The sequence below is a fragment of the Ambystoma mexicanum genome, chromosome 3q (genome assembly GCF_040938575.1).
Source record: "Ambystoma mexicanum isolate Mex_15411 chromosome 3q, UKY_AmexF1_1, whole genome shotgun sequence".
NCBI classification, from domain to species: domain Eukaryota; kingdom Metazoa; phylum Chordata; class Amphibia; order Caudata; family Ambystomatidae; genus Ambystoma; species Ambystoma mexicanum.
The window spans coordinates 1,237,948,541-1,237,967,874 of NC_090926.1; the positions used below are offsets into that span (position 1 = coordinate 1,237,948,541).

The window sequence follows — 19,334 nt, forward strand, 5'->3', positions numbered from 1 at the left end:
GCTCTACAACAGCGACGCCATCATTAAAGATTAACAAAGATGGCAGCGCCATGTTACGACGGGTCACTGCATTCAGAGGGAGGAAGTAGCCGCGGAGGCAGAACTGACGTTAGTGATGCGAAGGGCGTGTCCATCGAAGGTTAGCTAGAACAGTGGCCACCATATTACAGGTACGAAAGTAGCGGTGTGGCGGTACGCTGTAGTAGCACTTCCGGCACGTCTAGAATCCGGCGGAAATGACGCCAATCCGTTGAAGTCAGTCAGGTCATCTCACCTCTAGGTTATGGAGTAGAAGCTTGTGTTGAGCTGTTTACTAGCGGGTGGAAACCCATACTTCACGAACGAGTCGAGTTATTCCTGGTACATGCCAGCAGCCATACATCGCATACGGCTCCTAATCTGTTGACCCCTTCCACGGACGTTGACCCCATTGAAGTCAACGCAGGTGGGCACTTTTGTGAGGAATGTGGAAAGGCTGGAGGGGGGGGGTACGCCATAGAAGCTGCTGGTTTCCATTGATGTCTATGGAGTTGACCATAGTCACACCCTGTACAGTGCTCTGCCACTCTTGAGCTAGGACCATCATTAAAACAATAAAATAAAAATAGTGGTTTGTGGTCTGAGGACCTGTAAAGGCCTGCCATACAGTTACCATTACAGGTAATAGTCTGTTTCCCCCTACCACAGCAATCACATCTTACTTGATTTGCGAGTACCTCGTTTCTGGAGGGGTGAGCACTCTGTTTGCAAAGGCCACTGGCAGGATTTCACCCGATGCTGATCGGTTGGTGAGTACAGAACCCAGTCCCTGGGGGCTGGCATCTACAACTATTTCTGTGCTGAGTCGTGGGCAGACTGACATTTTCAGGAGTTCGGCCAATGCTTTTTTTGTATTATCTAAATGCTTTTGCATGCGGGTCAACACGTTCCCATGGTTCTAAGGATTTGTCAACTACCTGAAATGTTCAGTGAGCGTGGATGGGTTGTGGGAACCTCCCGCAATAGTTCACCATTCTCAAGAAACTGCATGGTTATGACTGGCTTTTTGCGGGCAGGAGCCGCCCTATCTTTGTGGATCAGCTGAAAATTCTTCCTTCTGGGAGACAAGGCTGAAGAACTCCAGCTGGTCCTTGAGAAATTAGTATTTGCTCTTGTTAGCCCAAGGCCCTTCAGATGCTGAAAGAATGTCCTCCAGCACTGATGGAATTCAAACGGCATCCTTGCAAAGATCAGTATTTTTGCTCACATTGATGACACTAAGGCTTCCTGCAATTTCCCCATGGATGGTATTCTGAAAATCTTTAACTGCGGATGAGACATCAAAGCTCCACCTCTTGTAGTGATGGTGTGCTATGTGCATCGGGAACGTCATAATGTATGTACCTCAATTCCATGTGTAATGGGATTTGATGATATCCCACCTTCAGATCAAGCTTTGAGTAGTGCAATGCCTTGTGAATGTAGGTTTGGGATGTCTCTCTCTGACTGCCCGGTTGGGGAGGTGCGTGTCTAAACAGATAGGCACTTGATCTGGTTGCTTAGGTTCTTTGTGCTACGATGATGGGCGACCTATTGCCTTTTCGATAATGCCAGCCTGTTCCTTTTTCTGTTGCTCTTGTACTTGAGGATGCAGATAAAATGACACCTGCCTGTGCTTCACTGCAACGTGTTGCACTGTCCTGTCAATATAGAACCACACCTCATACGACCACAGGTAACCGATTCCATAAAAAAGTTAATCAGACTCCATATCAACGACCTCCACACTGAATGCAAACTGAACTAGCGCCATATCCTATGTGTGTTCCAGCTGAGTAGTGTAGCTGCATCAGAAGGAGTAATGTAGACATAGATCTGTATGAGTGTGTTCTCGTGTTGGAATGTTGCTTTGGCCACACCATCCAATGGAATGGGTGTGTTGCTGCTGTATGCAAAGATCTTCCGATTGGTGGGTCTACATGGCGGGCATGCTTTAAGTTGCTTGAATTGAAAGCTGCTCATCACATTCTCAGATGCTCCTATCTCGATCCGCGCACACATTGGAGCGCCCTCTACTAATATTCCGTAGCAGTGTTGACATCATAAGCTGCGGTCTATCGTAGAGATGAGCAACACAGCATGATCTGCACCTGTGTCTTTGGGGTCTGAATCGTGCGTCACGTCCACCTGGAGGATTCCTTGTCTCGTCCAGCAGGATCTGGGGGGCAGGAAGTAGGTACCTGTGTGGCAAATTCTGGCAAAGGGGTTGAACCTGCGGTAGTTGGCGCATCCTTCTCTTCTTGCGGGGCACCATAAGGGTGTCTTTCCTCTGCGGTAGTGACACCTTCTGGCAGCGCCTGTGGTGCGTGTGCAGGTTGGCTCTTTTGGTTGTTTTCTGTCTTCCCTCCACTTTTGCGCCGTAGTTGTACAAGACTGCATCATAGCCACCTGTTGGAAGGCTGCTTTCATCTTTTCCATTCTGCTTTTTTTGAGTTTGTGGCAGCGACCTAGCTCCACAATCCTCTGCAAGGGTAGACAAGATTCCCTCCGTACATGTCTCCTTGGCTTGTTCTAATGGCACCCTTGGATGAGTGCGGACTTCATCCATCTCATTGACTTGGTTGCCGGTAGGGCAGTTGTCAAAGACTCGCTTGAAATATTTTGTGTGCCATTTAGCGCAGCTGGGCTCTTCGAAGTCTTTGTTGGCTTGTGAGTTTGCTGACATCTTCGTCATTCTACCTCATGGTATGATGGCAAGGTGTATCTCCATCCTTTCAACCTAGAGCAACCACTTTGAGCCTAGTACTGATGGCATTTCCAGGATCTCCAATAACAAGATGTGCCCATCATTACGACCCTGGCGGAAAGGGGTTTACGCCGGCGTAAACCATGGCGCCCCTTTCCGCCTGAGTACGTGTTCCCTTAGCGCCATGGTGATTTTAACGCCTGCTTTTAGCAGGCGTTAAAATCCATGGCGCTAAGGGACCTTGTTGTTAATTACGCCACCGTAATTTACGGTGGCGTAATTAACGCCTTCCCCACTCCCATTATACCCTATGGGGCAAAAATGGGAATGGGGAAGGGTAAATGGGGATTGGGGACTTACCGCCCCGCCAAGGTCGGAATGGGGCGGTAAGTCCGCCAACCACCATGGCGGAGTTGGCAGCTTAGCGCCATGGACCATGGTGCAAATTGCACCATGGTTCTCCGCCAAGGTCGTAATGAGGGCCGCTGTCTTTGTAGTCCACCATCCTAGCCATGTCCCCAGTTGTTGGATTCTACCTTGCAGTTCTTCCTTGAGGGCACTGTTGTTGCCTTTTGGTTGCTGTTACAAGGTTTCTCTCCAGTAACCCCTGGATATAGCACAAGCAGCCTCCCACGAGGAGCTGCTGGGCTCTTTAAGGTTCCAGATGCTTAGGACCGGGTGGAGGCAGCGGCCTCTTGGCTAGGCACCTCATCGGTCCATGTATCGTGAGGAAGCCCAAGGGAACACGCACACACTCGTGACTCGATCCGGGTTCGGAGGGCAACTGTGTCGCTGGCTTGCACATTTTAGTGCTGTGACGTTTCGAGATGTCACTGTGTGATCGTGTGTGCATGGACCGGGCATGCAGCACTCTTGTCGTGTCTCTTGCCACACCACTGTATCGCAACCGCAAGCAATACCACTCCATCAATGTGCAGATGGTATGCGAGCAAGATCATCACACATTGCTGTGATGTAATCTGGCTCATTCGAAGCCCTTAAGAAACCTGGGTCGTAGTAGATAAAGTGCAAAAGAATGAAAGCATGTGGTCGTTTGCGATATAGCTGAAAGCAGGAAAGAAGAGACTCCTACCAACAGAAAATCAAGAGCGCAGGAGAAGCAGTTACTGTTCTCCACAGGAAAATCAAGATGAAAGCTAAAGTCAGCAAGAACCATAAAACGTGGGGCAGTGTAAGAGAACGCCATAAATAGTTTGGGTTCTGGAAGAAAAATCCTGTTTTCCACCAGACCAAATATGGGTGCGAAGGAGAATTGCATGGAAAGCAGATAAGAAAACCAACAAAACCAGCCATGTAAGAGAATGACTGGACAAGTCTACAGTGGTCAATACAAAACCAGTCATGGGAGAGAATGAGTGGAAAGTCTACAGTGGTCAATACAAAACCAGCCATGGGAGAGAATGACTGGACAAGTCTACAGTGGCCAATACAAAACCAGCCATAGGAGAGAATGACTGGACAAGTCATATCAACTAACGAATGAGCAAGGTCAGGTCGATCTCTTCTGAAGAGTAACCACTGCTACACCCTGAGTGGGTAACCCCTTGTGTGGGTGGTCACAGAATTCTTGTGAAACTGTTCTTCTGCACAAAAGGGTTTTATTTTGAAGTGCAGTGGTGTAGTAATACACTGGTATTTTTCAAAGACATAGGACATTCACATTTGAGGACATAAAAAGTGTAGTACCTAAGTATGAATGATCAAGTAGTCAATATTTGAGACATCTACTTGTACAGTTTGTTCATTCTCTATAGGTTCCTTGGGAAGGAAGCTTAGAGAATTCAGTGGAATCATAGACCGGTAGGGGGCCCATAGAGTGTGGGCACAATCAAGAGTTGAACAACAACATGTCAACACGACAGTGTTTCGGTCATTTTGCGTGGAGCTAGGTGAGCTCTAATGGTGTAGGACTTCATCAGGACAGGAGTGTCTTTACGAGTGGAGGGTCCTATGTGGTCGAATCCGAGGAGCTTAGTGGCTCAGATTAAGAGGTGGAAGTATCCACTTCTTTAGGATGCAGTCGTCATCTTGTCAACGGGCGCTGTCACGCCTATTGCCAGTGCATTCAGCTGCCAAGATCGTTGAAGCAGCAGTGTGTCATCTCGGGTGTCGAGCGCCACTGTATGGCGCTGCCAGAAAAGAGAGCAGCTCAGTATGCCAGAATGGAAACCGTGCAGTGGGCCAATCGCGATCTAGACCACAGCGAGGGAAGTATGAATGCACACAGCAAGAGTTTGCAGGGCTGGAATGGAAAGCGATGACGCACTACATCTGTTTTAGGCCACAGGAAAGATTTTGATTTTTAGCTATATTTCCCAAAAAATCAGTTGTTGACACTTTTATGTTTATGACGCACACCTAAAAATAAAGGAAATTTGCGCTGCTCATGATATTCCACAACATCCCGAGTGCCATTTTCAGTGGCATCGCCAGTGTGTGCAGACTATAAGGAAAAGAGATTTGTGGTGTAGTGCTTTGGTTGTGCACTACCTATTGAGTACGCCATGTGGCAGTGTCCATATGGACTAAGAACATTTGCTTTTGGGAAGTAGAAGTAGGCCATTCCCCCGAGAATGCCTCTGTGGCATGGTCACTCTTCATGCCCTCTGGATACTGTGGAGACAGGCAATGCTACACATTGGATATCTGGCACATTACCCCCCCTTTAGGTGCTCTGGGATTTGGAACTGCATCTGGGTCATGGGTACTTGCTATGTTCCAGTTGCCGTACATCCACGGTAAATAATCGGGCCATGCCCAGTATCAAATGACTTGCCTTGATGCTATTTCAGCTCACTGCTTCCGTCCTTGGCGGGAAGTTGCCCGGCTTCCTCCACAAACACACGCTTAGCTGTCTGTTGTTTGTATCCACTCCTCAGTGAGTGGGAGGAGCTTGACTAGTGCGATAATGTGTATTTAATGCAGTACTCTAGCCCGCACAGCGGGCAATGGCCTTAAATGCCAAAGTCGTGCCAAAGTCCAGCCTGTCTGTGCACAGTACGGGCAACATATGGAGGCCAAAACACTGTTTCTCCCGTAAGGAGATCTCAGATCTACCCCCCACCCCCCTGCATATGTGTTTCCCAGACAACTGAAACATCGCTCCAGTATCTGTGCGTAATGCTGTGAGGGAGGCAGTCACATTGGTTAAGGTAATGTTAATCAATGCACGCTCTCTGGTTGCTCTTTCTGTCTTCGTACACAACCTATGAGATGCTCGGTCTCCAGATTTCATGTGCTTGACAGACCTGCCTGGGGGCAGCTTCTGCTCCTGTGTTGCTACAAGCACTCCCATCTAATTACAAAATGGTTCACCGGGACAGGGTTGCATCCCAACCTGGTGGTGGTGTTGCTTTTAAATATATATACATCAAATTTCAATGTATTTGAGATCCCATGCCTGCATGATGTGAACATGGAGTCTCTATTTATTGGAGACACTCTTTTCTACCTGTACTGTGCATCTCCTGTTAATTTATAGGACCCCCGGTTCCCATCTGGGGTTCCTTGATCCTTTTCTTGCACTGGCAGCAGATCTTCAAGTGAAATATCCTAAACTGATTATCTTGGGCGATTTCAGTATTAAATTTAACTCCCCTTTAGTCAGTTCTTTGACTCTCTATTGGATCCGGGTTTGTGTCGATTTATTACGGAGCCCACTCCCTCCTTGCGGAATATTCTCGGTTTGGTATTCAGTTAATTTGTCTTGTCGGTGGTTATTCCAGTGGAGCTGAAACAGGTCAGTTATCCCTCTTCTTAAGAAGCCATCACTGAATCCTACTTTGCCTGCTAATTTCTGGCCTATTTCACTTCTAACTCTATTTATTTATGAATCTTCTTGAGTCTTTAGTTTCTGCCCTTCTCTCGTCGTTCTTGGAAAGCAGTGGGGTTTTTGACGATTTTCAGTTACGTGTTCTTCCGGGATGAGGCACGGGGAGTGTCCTAGTTTGTCGACGACTTGGCTTGACTGGTGGACAGCGGTGGAATGGCTGCGCTGATATTGTTAGATGTTTCGGTGGCCTTTGACATGTAGACCATCCGGTCTTGCTGTCCCGTCTGGCGTCGGCAGGCCTCTCCAGGGCTGTCATGGCTTGGTTTTCCTTCTTCCTGATTGACAAGGGTCAATCTTTCTCTTTCCTCTTTTACTTCTGCTCTCTGTTCTTTACCTCTGCTCTCAGTTCTTTATCTTGTGTCCCTCAGGGTTCCTCCATGTCCCCCTCACTTTTTAATATATACATCCAGCCTTTGGTCCGCCTCATCTTCTACCTCGGCCGCAGGTGATACTCTTATGCCGACAACACCCATATCCTGGTTCGATTAGATCTAAACCAGGCAGAAGTCTTGTTGCGCTTCAGTCAGTGCCTGGTGGCCGTGAGGGACTGGATGGGTAGGAATTGGTTGAAGTTGAATGGGGACAAGACTGAGGTCTTGGTGGTGGGTTCCCCTCCAAATCCAGCTCTTTGTGCCAATCTATCTGGCCTGTGGCACTGGTTGATTTTCCTCTTCCTTTGTCGGTTGGCGAAAATCTGGGGAGTTTTATCATACACACTTTCCATGGCCGCTCAGGTCGGAATCGTGTGTAAGGTCAGCCACTTCCACTTGAGGATTTTATGTAGTGCGCTCCCCTTTCTGCCATGTCATCTTAGACCTCTGGTGGCAGCTTCTCTGGCCATGACCCTCATAGACTACTGTAACTCTTTGTTTATGGCTCAGCCAGTGGGGCTGATCCACCGGCTAGATCTGCTGCATAATTTGGTAGCTAGGGTGGCCACTAACACTCCTTACAGCGCCCATATTACTACAGTCCTACGTTCCCTCCACTGGCTTCCTAGAATTTAAGGCCCTTTGCTTAGTTCATCAGGCCTTCTATCGCCAAGGTACAGATTATCTATGGGACACATTCTCCCCATGTCTCCCAACCCAAACTCTTAGTTCGGCAAATGCCTGCTTGATCTCCAGAGTTCGCCTATCACGAGTGGGTGGCCGCGCCTTTTCGGTGGCGGCCGCCAAACTATGCAATACGCTACCTTTTTGTCTTGAGAGGTAACCCGAACCATCTTCAATTCAGGCGTCTTTTGAAAATGCTCCTCTTTTGAAGTATAGTGCACTGTGTAGTTGGGCTTGATGCTTTAGCACCAAGAGGCCTTTGGTCCTATGAGCGCGCTATAAAATCTTATGCCCTGTCGTTGGTACTGCTCGTGTGGCATGTCATGGATGGAAAGCCATTAACATTGGGTATTGTGCCAATGGATAACTTGTACAATACATGGGGGTAGGCCATGATCTCTGAGCAGTACCCAAAGGGAGGGCTTGTCGTGCTGCCAGCATTGCCATAAGCCATGTCCAATAAGCAGCACTCGGAGGGCATGGCCATAATCCATGTTCTGTGGGTACAGGACATGGTAGCGGGCAGTCTTTTGCCTAGAACCGTTGTGTGCATGGATTGTAGTCCTGGGACTGCCACTTCAGCTAAAAGACCATAAATCTGGCAGCAGGAAAAATGCATAACAGTATTCACTGTTCCCGGTCACTATCCCATCAATGCAGAGAAATGCCTTTCAAGGAAGCACACCTTATTCGCTCTTACCCTGAATGTAATAATTTCTCTAAATCACTCATGTAAAGTGGGGTACAGCATGTTTAACATTGTTTGTTATTTATTTATTTTTTTAAGCCTATTGAAATGAAAGAATTAAACACACAATTGCAAAGCAGAACGGGTGGTTTTGCATTTGCTTCACCGTCTGGATGTATGTTTTGCAGCCTCTGAACGGTCAGGACTGTCCAGTGATTTTAATACATATCCTTTGGTATAATGGGTTGTATACAATGGGATTACTACCAAATGCGTTCAGAGCCCGAGACTATACCAGTATGCCCCAAGCTTGATAAAGATTTCCTGGCTTGCATACAATGTGGCAAATACAAAATGTAGCCATTCCCGCTATCTTGGGGTGTCTCCTGCTCGATTAATTTGTGCCAACCATTACAGTGTAGACAGCCCAGACTTGTGTGCTCGCCCATTAGGGGTTCTGAACAGTAGTGCCCAACAGCTGTTGGTGGGGGTGTTGTTTGCAGGCAGGTTGTCTTCTGACATTGATGTGGTTGCTGTGCTAGTATTCTGTGTAAAGTTGGCCATTGTGTATAATAAAACATTATCTATGTTCAGACCTCTTTTATGTTTAGCATCTTAAAGTACTAAAGCTCCCACGCTCTTCTTCGCGTAGCATTTGAGGGGCTTTCAATAGCATCTCCAAAAGAGCCTGCAGCAGCTTTTGCCCATTCTGTATGAAGTGGTGAACCACATGTATGTTTTGTGGTTTGAGATCGTATATCCAGAGGTAAAGATTGCAAGCTACTAGCCAGGCATAAAAAGGTCACTCGCCACCTCCGTTCTAGCCACGTAAACCGCACACCATTTGCTCGCCAATGGCAAGTGAAGAGTGTACATTTTGAGGCCTGGTATATCACTGTACGTTCATCCTTCCATACAGCTCCTGGAAAGTCACCCCTCCAGTCTTCCCTTGCAGTCGTTTGTTGCATTGGATGAAGTGTGCACTGAACGATCTGCAGTTGTATGTCCCTTGTATCTGTATTGTTCAGTTCTGTACGTTTGTTGGCAGCTTTGGCACAGATGTGTTGGCATGTTTTGTATCTGCTAACATTGCATGTGTATATTCCAGGTGTTATTCGTTCTTGATCTAGTGAAAAGGCCCTTTTGGTCGCTTGGTGTTTTCACCACAAAATTGTATTAAATTCCCGTTCCCGTTCCATTTATCTTATTGATTGGCCCTTTTACAAGAAGGATGTACGTAGGTATGTCTGTGATTATCGTTCTAAGAACTTGTTTCCTACCTTTTCATAGCGGACCAATCGGAGGTGTCGTGCAGGTGCTCGAAGCTGTATCCAGTCTTTTTGTATGAAGTGCGAGATACATTAAAGGAAAAATTGTTATCAATCATGTGCGATCTTAGATGAGGGCATTTAGGGGGTGTATCATGGTGGTTGCATTTTTCAGGAATCTCCAGGATGTAGCTATTGCATTTTCATTTTGGCTATAGTTTGTCACCTTCTGTGTAAGAGGGTATTTTCAGATGTGGGTACTTTGCTCGCCACGCTATAGGGAACCAAGCTGCACCTCACTGAGGGCCAACAAGGATAAAACCTGTTTACCGTTGATTGCGTGTCTGTGAAGAGGAGACGTAGCCTTGTAGTTCGAGGATGTACTGCTCCAATTGGTGGCGGACAGACTGATTTGCACATGGCTGATGCTCTTCTGCAGTGACACTGATGGGCTAAAAACAGTGGCATGGAAGTGTGCCCAGAGCACTGCCAGTGGCTAAGATGCATTTAAAACCTTCCCTTCGTGCAATATAAAGTGAGAACAAGTGTTGTTGTGTGCTAAACCGTTTGTGTCCTTCACCAGAGGCTTTCGGATGGTTTCATTATAGATGCACCCGGATTTTCGGGTTTGTGGCTCTTTGGGACCATATAGAATATCCCAGGAGTTTGGCATGAATGTGGTGATTTGCTCAGAGGTGGTTTTGTGCTCCATGGTGGGGTCCTCAAAATCGGAGGTGGTTTTGTACTCCATGGTGGGTTCCTCACTAAGTTCCTGGTAATGTCTGTCAAGTAATTGTCTGTACGAACCATTTAAACTGTAAATATATTTTGTAGTGGTCACATTGTATTCGAGCCAGTAAACCTGAGTAGTTGTATAGACATAACTACACAGCCCTGACACTAACTGGGACTGCAAAGCACCTCTTCACGCTCTGTATGAATAAATGCAAAACCACACAACCTGATTCCCCCCCCCCAATTGTGTTTTTTAAATCTTTTGTTTCAATATTTGTATAAAATAACATGAATGATGTTTTGAACAAACTGGGCCCCACTTCAACCATGTGAGATTGCCTATGCATAATTACAAGAACATGTGTAGTTATGAATGAATTGGGTGCTCTTTCTTTAAATGCATTTCTAGGCACTGCTAGAAATGTGAACTGTTTTAAGTGAATGCTGTTGACACATTCCCTGCTACCAGGTTTGTAGTGCTTTTACATAAAGTGCCATTTCAGGCCTGCATTTCATGCCTACTATTCCCCCTCCAAAAAAGTTTGAAATAAAAAGTCCCTTTTTATCATTGAGAAGGAACTGTCCAGTGTGTGTTTCCTAGTAACTCATTTCACTGTGTGACCACCATCTTCGAGGGTCAATGCATTGTTATTTCCAGTTAGTTCAGTAAAAGGTATCCAAGGTTACATCTTGTGAGAATAATTTTTTTTAAAAACTGAATTAACCTGCCTCCACACAAGGGGTTGATCGGCCACTTTTATTCCCTAAAAAGTGGCGAATAATTTCAAAAATTTAAAATGAAGAGGAAAATTACACACAAAAAAAATGGTGTAAAAGCATGTAGAATTTTGCACCCCTGCTTTCTCAGTCAAAGCACCATGAATATGTCTGGACCAGTAGTGCACGTAGTACCAAAGGAAGAAACTACTATTGTGTACCTGATTGATTGGAAGAAGTACATAAGTATCTCTTAATGTGCATGAATATAAAATCTGTTTTTCAACCCATATTGTTAGTTGCTTATAACATACTCTCACTGGGAATTGGACTTGCATTTTTACTCCCAACTTTAAATAAAAATAGGGAGTAAAATAGTCCCACTTCCAAATCTTATCTAGAGTACTGCTGGCATCAGCCCTTTCTGCTTAACAATGCTTTGTGAATATATCGGTATCGTTTGTCATGGATGAAGTCCTAGGTGACGCAATCCGTTGTAAAATCATCAGCAGTGTATGCTATTGTTGGTATGTTTGCCTACAATTTACAGTGGGATGTATGTAATCTTGACTCTAACTTTCCTTCTGTCCTCATTCTCCTCAATCTATCCTCTGCTTTCGACACGGTCAACCACGACATCCTGCTCAATCGCCTCTGCGACAACCTGGGTATCACTGTTAAGGCCCTGGCCTGTTTGACCTCCTTTCTCACTGACTGACTCTCCCAGGTCCAACTTTGGTTCTCTCTCTCTCTCCTCTCTCTCTCGTGGTGTTCCCCAGGGGTCACTACCTAACCTCTCCCCCTGGCTTTTCAACCACTACCTGACACCTCTTGCCCATCGCATTGCTACTTTCTGCTCTAACATTGTGTTATGAGTGACACCCAGCTCTCCTTCAGGCTCCCCTCTGCCCCTTCTCTCATACCCGACTGTTGTGTCATCTTCAACGCCACACTCTCCTTCTCTTCTCACATCTCTAAGACTCATTATCAGCTGCACCTGCCCGGAGGTACTCTGCCTTTTCTCACTTTTCCCCCAAAGCTCACCGTCTCCAGAGCCCTGGTCCTCTCTAAATTGGACTATTGCAACAGCCTATTAATCTGCCTGTCTCTATTCACTTATCCAGAACGGGATTGCAAGACTTGTCCTTGGTCTCAAACCCAGGGATCGTATCTCTCCAGGTCTGAAATCTCTCCACTGGCTCCCTGTGGCTGCAAGGATCAAGTTCATGACCCTTTGGATCGTCCACAAGGCTGTCGGCGGCCTGAGACTGCAGTTCCTCCAACTTTCTCTTCCTAAACACCTTCCTTCTCGAGCCCTCCGCTCATCCACCTCCAGCTCTCTGAGGTCAGTCGCTTCTCCAAGCAGAGATCAGGGGTAGAACTCTTTCCTCGGCTGGGGCCTCCGTCTCAAACTGCCTCTCTCAAACATGAGCAGAACCACCTCCGGTTCCGGAAGCAACTCGAGACATTCCTCTTCGCTTCCGCTTTTTCTCTTCCTCTCCCTTGCTAATGTCCCTGACTGCTCTGCACACTGGTCACCTGGCCACCCACTGAAACTCTGTTCCAGGCTCCTGCGTGTCCAGTTGCCCTTGCACTGCCTCCGCGCTTCGACTAAGGATCTGTATCTGCTAATCTACAGTTCCTGTTCTCTCTGCACTTCTGAGCCACCCTCCGGCAGCACTTGGTGAGTTACGTGCACCTCTCCCCTCCCCGCACTTGAGCAATCGGAATGGCACAAGGCCTAGTAAGCTTGTTGTTTTGTCCTCCTTCTATCCCACCCCCCTCCTTGTCTTGTCGTGCCTAGAAACAATTGTGTACAGGCATGTTATAAATGACTTCTATCATATATGTAATCCCACAATTTTTGTAAGGTTTTATTCTGGGAATGTGTATGTTTTCTTTAAAAAATGATCTACTTGAACTATGCTGGCACTCTTCCTACAGCACCCACTTTGGCCAGGATATTACCATAGGCCAGTGGTAGTCAAACTTGTTCATACCGAGTACTCCCACCCCAATTGAGTAAAAATATTCTTTCCGGGCCTTCATACCTAGCAGTTGGACCTGCCTAAAGTCCAAAGGATCTCACGAGAGCCCGGTCTCTGTAAACAGATTTTCTACTGCTTATATTTTATATTAAAAAAGCAGTTGCCATCAAAAACTGTCACCTTAATCCCTTTTTAAAGAGTCTGGAATCCTCCCGGACATCCTTGGAGCCCAGTTTGCAGACCACTACCTTCAACTGGGCATGTGGCAGGATCATCACTGAACCACCCAATGGGTCCACTGGGCTGACTGCCATACGGCGGGCACCTCCGATAGAATCCAATGTACCCACTGGGGCTGGGGCACCTGATTGGGCTCCACTGGGCATGGCCAGCAGCCACGTCCATTGCCAACCAGCTTAGGTTCCCAATGCAAATGGTCATATCCTGTGCCCAATAGTCACTATGCTTGTTTACGGCCTTCGGTGCAGCCATCTGCACTCCCAAGCCACCTGGGCCCTCATTGCTGGTCTGTAGGCCACAACTAGCCATTTGTGGGCACTGCCAAGTTCCCTAAATGGACAAAATACTAGGGTTGGTGCCCAACACATGCCTACTTGGTTGAAGGCCTAATTATAACTGATTACACAAGTGTTAAAAAGCTTAATGAAATTAAAAAAAAAGAAAATAGAACCCAAGAATGAGGAGACTTGTTTGTTCTCTATTTTTTAAGGATTTTTCAAAATATTCACCAATCTAAAAATAATTTACCATTATTTGATTTAACTTAGATACTACATATAAAAGCAAGACATAACATTCAATGCGTGTGGGGGAGAAGATTATCTCTACACCACTAACATATATCAATACTTAAAAATAAGAAAGAAATGAAAAAAACACAAGCAATAGAAATTATATACATACTTTGTAGCAAATACAACTGTGAGAGGACACAAAACCTGTCTCCAAAATGATATACATATAAATCTAACATTTTTAATTTGTTAATTTCTCCCAAAGCCACTAATATATACTTTCAAAAAGTGGTAATTATGTCACTTATTTCAACTTCATGGAAAGATTACATCTTTTTACAGGTGAATGTTACCTAAATGGTACACCAGAACTTCAGGCTCAGTAGCCATTGTCTCTGGAGGATAGGTCAGGGGCAACGTGCTCGCCTTGGAAGCAAGACGACACAGAGCACCACAGGTTCAATCCCCGGGTCCGCACTTAGAAACCTTTTTTTATTAAGCGTGTTATAAATAACCCATCATATCATATTGTGGGTCAGCAGGATTTTAACCTTGCCCAGGGCACCCTCCTTAGTTGTAGTTGGTCTGTGGGATGTGACGTACCCTGCGGGTCAGTTCACCCATCCGAACTGGCCAAGGCACCACCGTGGTCCTGGTAGGGAAGTGGTGTTATTACTAGGCCTGTATCAAAGCCAGGTTCACCTGGCTCCGAGACCTGCTCCGGCTCACAAGTTGGCTTGGGTATGCAAGCCCTGCAAAGAAACTGCCATTTGTTGCCCTCCACACTGCTTATGGTGTAGGGCTGCGATATGCACCTTTCTGATAGATTTTGCAGAATGGTCTCTTCAAGATCCCACAAAATAACGATGGTGGCTGTTTGGTTTGGAGCGTGGAACATTTTTACAATCTGATTGGCTATCTGTGTACCACTTTCTAAAATTGGAAGACATGTGTTGGGTCGACAAATGCAAGTTAGCAAACTCGGACACAGAACAATGTCGGTCTGTTAATGTTGGGTCAACTGTGGGGAACTCATGGTGGCAACAAGTAAGACCGTCACAAAGTGATCACTGTTCAAGGGTGTTTTTTTAACAACGAATGCTGTATGCAGGTTTGAAAAACGCCTAATCTGAACCTGAATCTAAAATGGGAGCAAGCGTCAACCATCGAATGAAAGTAAGGCAGTCCTAGTGGCGTTGTGTCAAATAAAAGATCCTATACTAAGAAACCTATTGCCAAACCTTACGACTAATACAAAAAAGATCGTGGGATCGTTTTAAAGAAAATAAAGTGTTCTCAAATAATGTCAGGATGCGGAAGCCTGCGTCTCCCTTCCCCAGGTTTTTAGCACAGGGTAAGATGGGAGCTTGGAGCACAACACAGTCTCGGGCTTCTACAGCACAAGATGATAGTTCCAATGGCAGTTCTCCGGACTGCGATGGCCAAGTCTCATTTCCTTTGAAAGTCTCTTGCCTTCGGGGGCCTGACGTGTTCAAATAACAAAAGTTCCTTTAACCAAATAGAAATTAGTTAGGGTGATAATGATTCACCCCTGTGTCCCTCCTTCTGGGCGCTGACCCTTCTGTATTGTAATCCACAGTTCACGTAGGGTGATGGTCTCACCCCTGGTTCTCCCTTTACGTGGGCTCAAACCCCTCTTGACTTTTAGTACTTGGGTGATGACTTCACCCCTCCTGTCAGCATCCCTTGATCGGGTTCACTCTTGCTAACTTTATATTCACAATTGCTCGTCCCTCCCTTCGACTCACTGGCTGCGATGAACCGCTTGGCTTTCCTCTTCTTTGGAGTCAAGGCCGGTACCATGGTCGTAGGAGCTTCACTCACTCCTACTTTTTGGTATACCCTTGCCCCGTGTACCGTTGACATCTGCTACTAGACACTTATGCTATTATTCGCAATCTTAGGTTCTCTTCCACGAAGGTTCTGCGGGTCTGGGACGAAAAGGGCAAGGTCACTTCTCTCCTCGCCGCCCTCTGAATTCCTGCTGCCTTTCTCCACGCTAACCGTCTCGTCGTGCTGTCTGCCGTGCTCGTACTGTGCTCTTGGGCTCCACCTTTTATCCCTGTGGGGAAGGGAAAGGGCCATCAGGTGTGTGCGATAATTGCCTGACCCTTGTATTAGGATATGTCAGATAAACGGCTCTGGTGTTAGTCCGTTGTCCTTTGTGTTGTGCAAAAGTGTTTGTGTTGGAAAAGGGGGGTAGTGGTTTTGAATGAGAATGGGGAAAAGGTGTTAAAGGAAGGGGGAATACCGCATCTCGCCTGTCTGTGTCCCAACTCCCAGAGGACCCCCGACCCCTCCAGGTTATCCTCCCTCACTGGTCCACCCCCAGGAACTGGATCCAATAGCAATGGCCGTGTCCAGGCCACCTGGATGACAGATCCCGGTGGACTAACTAGAGAGACACCTTCAGGTTTCTCACACAACCCAAATATCGCTAGCATACTTTTAGGCAGAGATGTGCACCAAACAAGTAAAAGCATGCTGTTGGGACTAGTTGCCTGCTCTTTGTGAAAGTTTGGGGCAAATCCGTCCAGAGGTTCAGCTATAGGTGAGAACAATGTTTGCCCAATGTAACATTATATGGGGGGGATTACTTTTTTTGGAGACTTCCCTGCCCCCCCACCCCAATACATTTCCCACCTCTCTTCATTTCAATTCAGAGATTTGTTTAATCAAGATCCACCAAACAGTAAGTCATTAATATATCAAAAAGTGCCTTTATTATGGCGAGGTTTATAGTCATTGCATCAAATGCCAAAGCATTGAATGCCTTACCATAAAAAAAAGCATTGAGTGCATTTTTCCCCATTTTTAGTAATGAGGAGGGTATCCCCCAAACCCCCCCTTTTTATTTGCCTCAAAAACCCATTATAATTAATATAAACCCTTTACCATTGAAAACGATGCATTCAATGGCTTTTTTTCTATGCTTTTTTTTCTATGTTAAGGCGTTTGATGCTTTGGCATGCGATGCAAAGTCTAGATACGTTTATGGGGAGATCAACTTAACTATAACTACTACAATATTCACATTTTATGCTTATTTGCATAAAATATACATATCTGAAGAGGTGGCGGGTGAACCAGTTTTGTATGGATGCAGGCACTGTACAATAACACAATAACGGGAGTGGATCCCGGAGTTTCCTGTGTCAGTCTATGGTTCTTATTTGTTGGACAGGTGTTCATTTAAGAGGCCTGTAAAAAAGGTGCAAATTAGAGGAAAGCTGTGAGCCCCTCCTAAAGGTTCTCCCGGCTGGAATATAAACCAAGAATGAGACACCTTCACAGAATAACAGTCACATAGTTAAATTTATTTAGCATTAGGAAAGCACTCGAGTGGATAGAGGCGATAACGTATGCTTCGCTAGTGCTCTCTGACTTACAATCTTTCCTTCTTTAATTTTGGTTTTTTTAAGCTGTGTTAGCATGACCTGCAAATAAGAGTCCTTGAAAGGTAAATTACTGACCGGGTGAACAGAAACGCTGGTGAGTAATTATAGTGAAATACAAATAGACATGCAGGGGGAAGCTCAACATGGGTTCCTTTCTATCCTTAGCCCCAGATTAAAGAGGAGGGTCACCACCATCTGATATTTGTGCATGCTATTTTGACTGTATGCGATTTCCTAGCTTGATAGCAGTGTCTGCAACTTAACACGCAACTGAACTCTCTCTCTCTCTCTCTCTCTCTCTCTCTCTCTCTCTCTCTCTCTCTCTCTCTCTCTCTCTCTCTCTCTCTCTCTCTCTCTCTCTCTCTCTCTCTCTCTCTGGGTTGATGTTTGTTTGGAAAGAGAAAAATAACTGGTGCTCGTTTAATGTACATTTCCACAAACGGCTCTTTGAACATCGGTTCTACTATATGTGGTGTTTTATAAGCACGGGTTCCAGCCCACAGGTTGGGAAGAGAAAGGAGGCTCGGTACTAATGCCAATGGCCATTATTTCTTATTTCTTGTATTGCTACACCTTGCATTATCCAAGCATTACTAAACGATACAGGTGAAACAGGAGGTTTGGGCAGCCGGGCAAGTGCCTGGCAGCAAACAGGTAGATATGTAAAAGAAAACAGGCCCCAAAGAACAGGAGGTGCAACTGTTGCAGCAGGAGCCCTTCCTCTACAAAGGCAGGAAACTGTAATCATGCATGGCAATTGCTGCATTGAACCATCTTGTGCATATGATGCTTAAGTGTAAAAAAAATAAAAATTCTGCTCATTCATTGACAATAATAATGCTGGTTAGGGGGTAAAGTTGCCATAGTAACATTAGAAAAGGGAACAGGTGTAGGTTTTATCGAAAGGGGCAAATAGATATCACATAATGCAAAAGCGCCAAGCAGGATGAAAAAAGAAGGCACATTCTTGAGCAACCATTTTCTGTCAGTGCGTAATGCATCATTTTTGTAGAGCAATTGAAAAACAGATAGGCATGGCCAGTGTATCTGTGGAGGCGGATAATATATTTTTGGAGTGTCCAAAATACCTAACCCCCAGGTAGTTATTTAAAATTCGGTCTTGACCACCGGGGTAGCTGCTCTCTCCCGAGTTTTCCCAAATAATCAATTTGTCATTGACCGTTTCATTAAAGTTTTCTTGGTCTCAGATTATAGCGTGGCCCTTCAGTTGGTCCTACGTCTTTGGAGAACACTGTAGCCGGAGAAATCAATTCAGGTTCCCTTTTCCCCACAGGTGTTTCTGCAGAAGAAAAGACATGGTGCAGCAATACAGCCGTCCCTAGGCTGTTTGTATTGCAGGATGGGTAGAGGTGCTTTCTTCATATGACTGGTATGAACCCAGTTTTTATGTCCATCACAATTGACTTCTGTTTGTGTTGCCACGAGCACCTGCACCGGCTCTTTCCTCCTGGGTTGCAGCCCAGAGGTATGTTGAATGCTCTTAGTTAACACGCAGTCTCCCGGCAAAATAGTGTCCCGGTCCTTCCAGGGACTGTGGCAGGCAGTCCTTGACCTATACAATGTGTATGGGTACCAAGAACCAAAAGAAAACGGTGTGTAACCCAAAGTTCTGCCCCTTGCCCAAAGTGTAAAGTAGTTTCATAACAGTTTCAAAATGATCCTTTATAGACGAAAGGGAAAATAGTTTGAATCAGGACCGAGGGTTCTTTCCCCAAGTTAAAGCTAGTTCACAACCGAAGCACTGGGGCACCCTTCCCCAAGTTCAAAATAATTCACAGTAGAAATGCTGGGGTTACTGTCCCAAAGTTCACAATAATTCACAGTTTTAATAGGCTCAAAAGATTCCCAATTTCTGGTTTTCACCTTCTGGTGGTTGACCTGTATTCGATCCAGTGTTTAGAAAAAGCCATCTGCTTTATTTGAATTCAGTTCAATGTTCGAAATAGGTTTGATGAGGTTGGCCGAACCAGATTTCTTTTCGTTTACACCATTGAAATGCTTATTTGGCAAGTCAGAACCTTTCAGTACTGCCACCTGCCTATTCTCAGGGTGCGCAGTCCCTTTAACACTTTACCTGATTGTTAATTCATAGTCCAAACAAGGACTTTCG

General features: G+C 45.8%; 1 protein-coding gene across 4 annotated transcripts in view; it reads left to right on the forward strand.

Annotated features, from left to right (window-relative positions):
* The first annotated feature begins 40 nt into the window (after positions 1–40).
* The window catches only part of COA6 (cytochrome c oxidase assembly factor 6), a 34,380-nt gene continuing 15,086 nt past the window's right edge, over positions 41–19,334 (forward strand). Inside the window, exon 1 of one of the 4 annotated variants that reach the window (XM_069604188.1) lies at positions 41–170. The gene's annotated coding sequence lies outside the window, so the exon portion shown is untranslated. The other 3 variants (XM_069604187.1, XM_069604184.1, XM_069604185.1) reach the window with 3 other exon arrangements.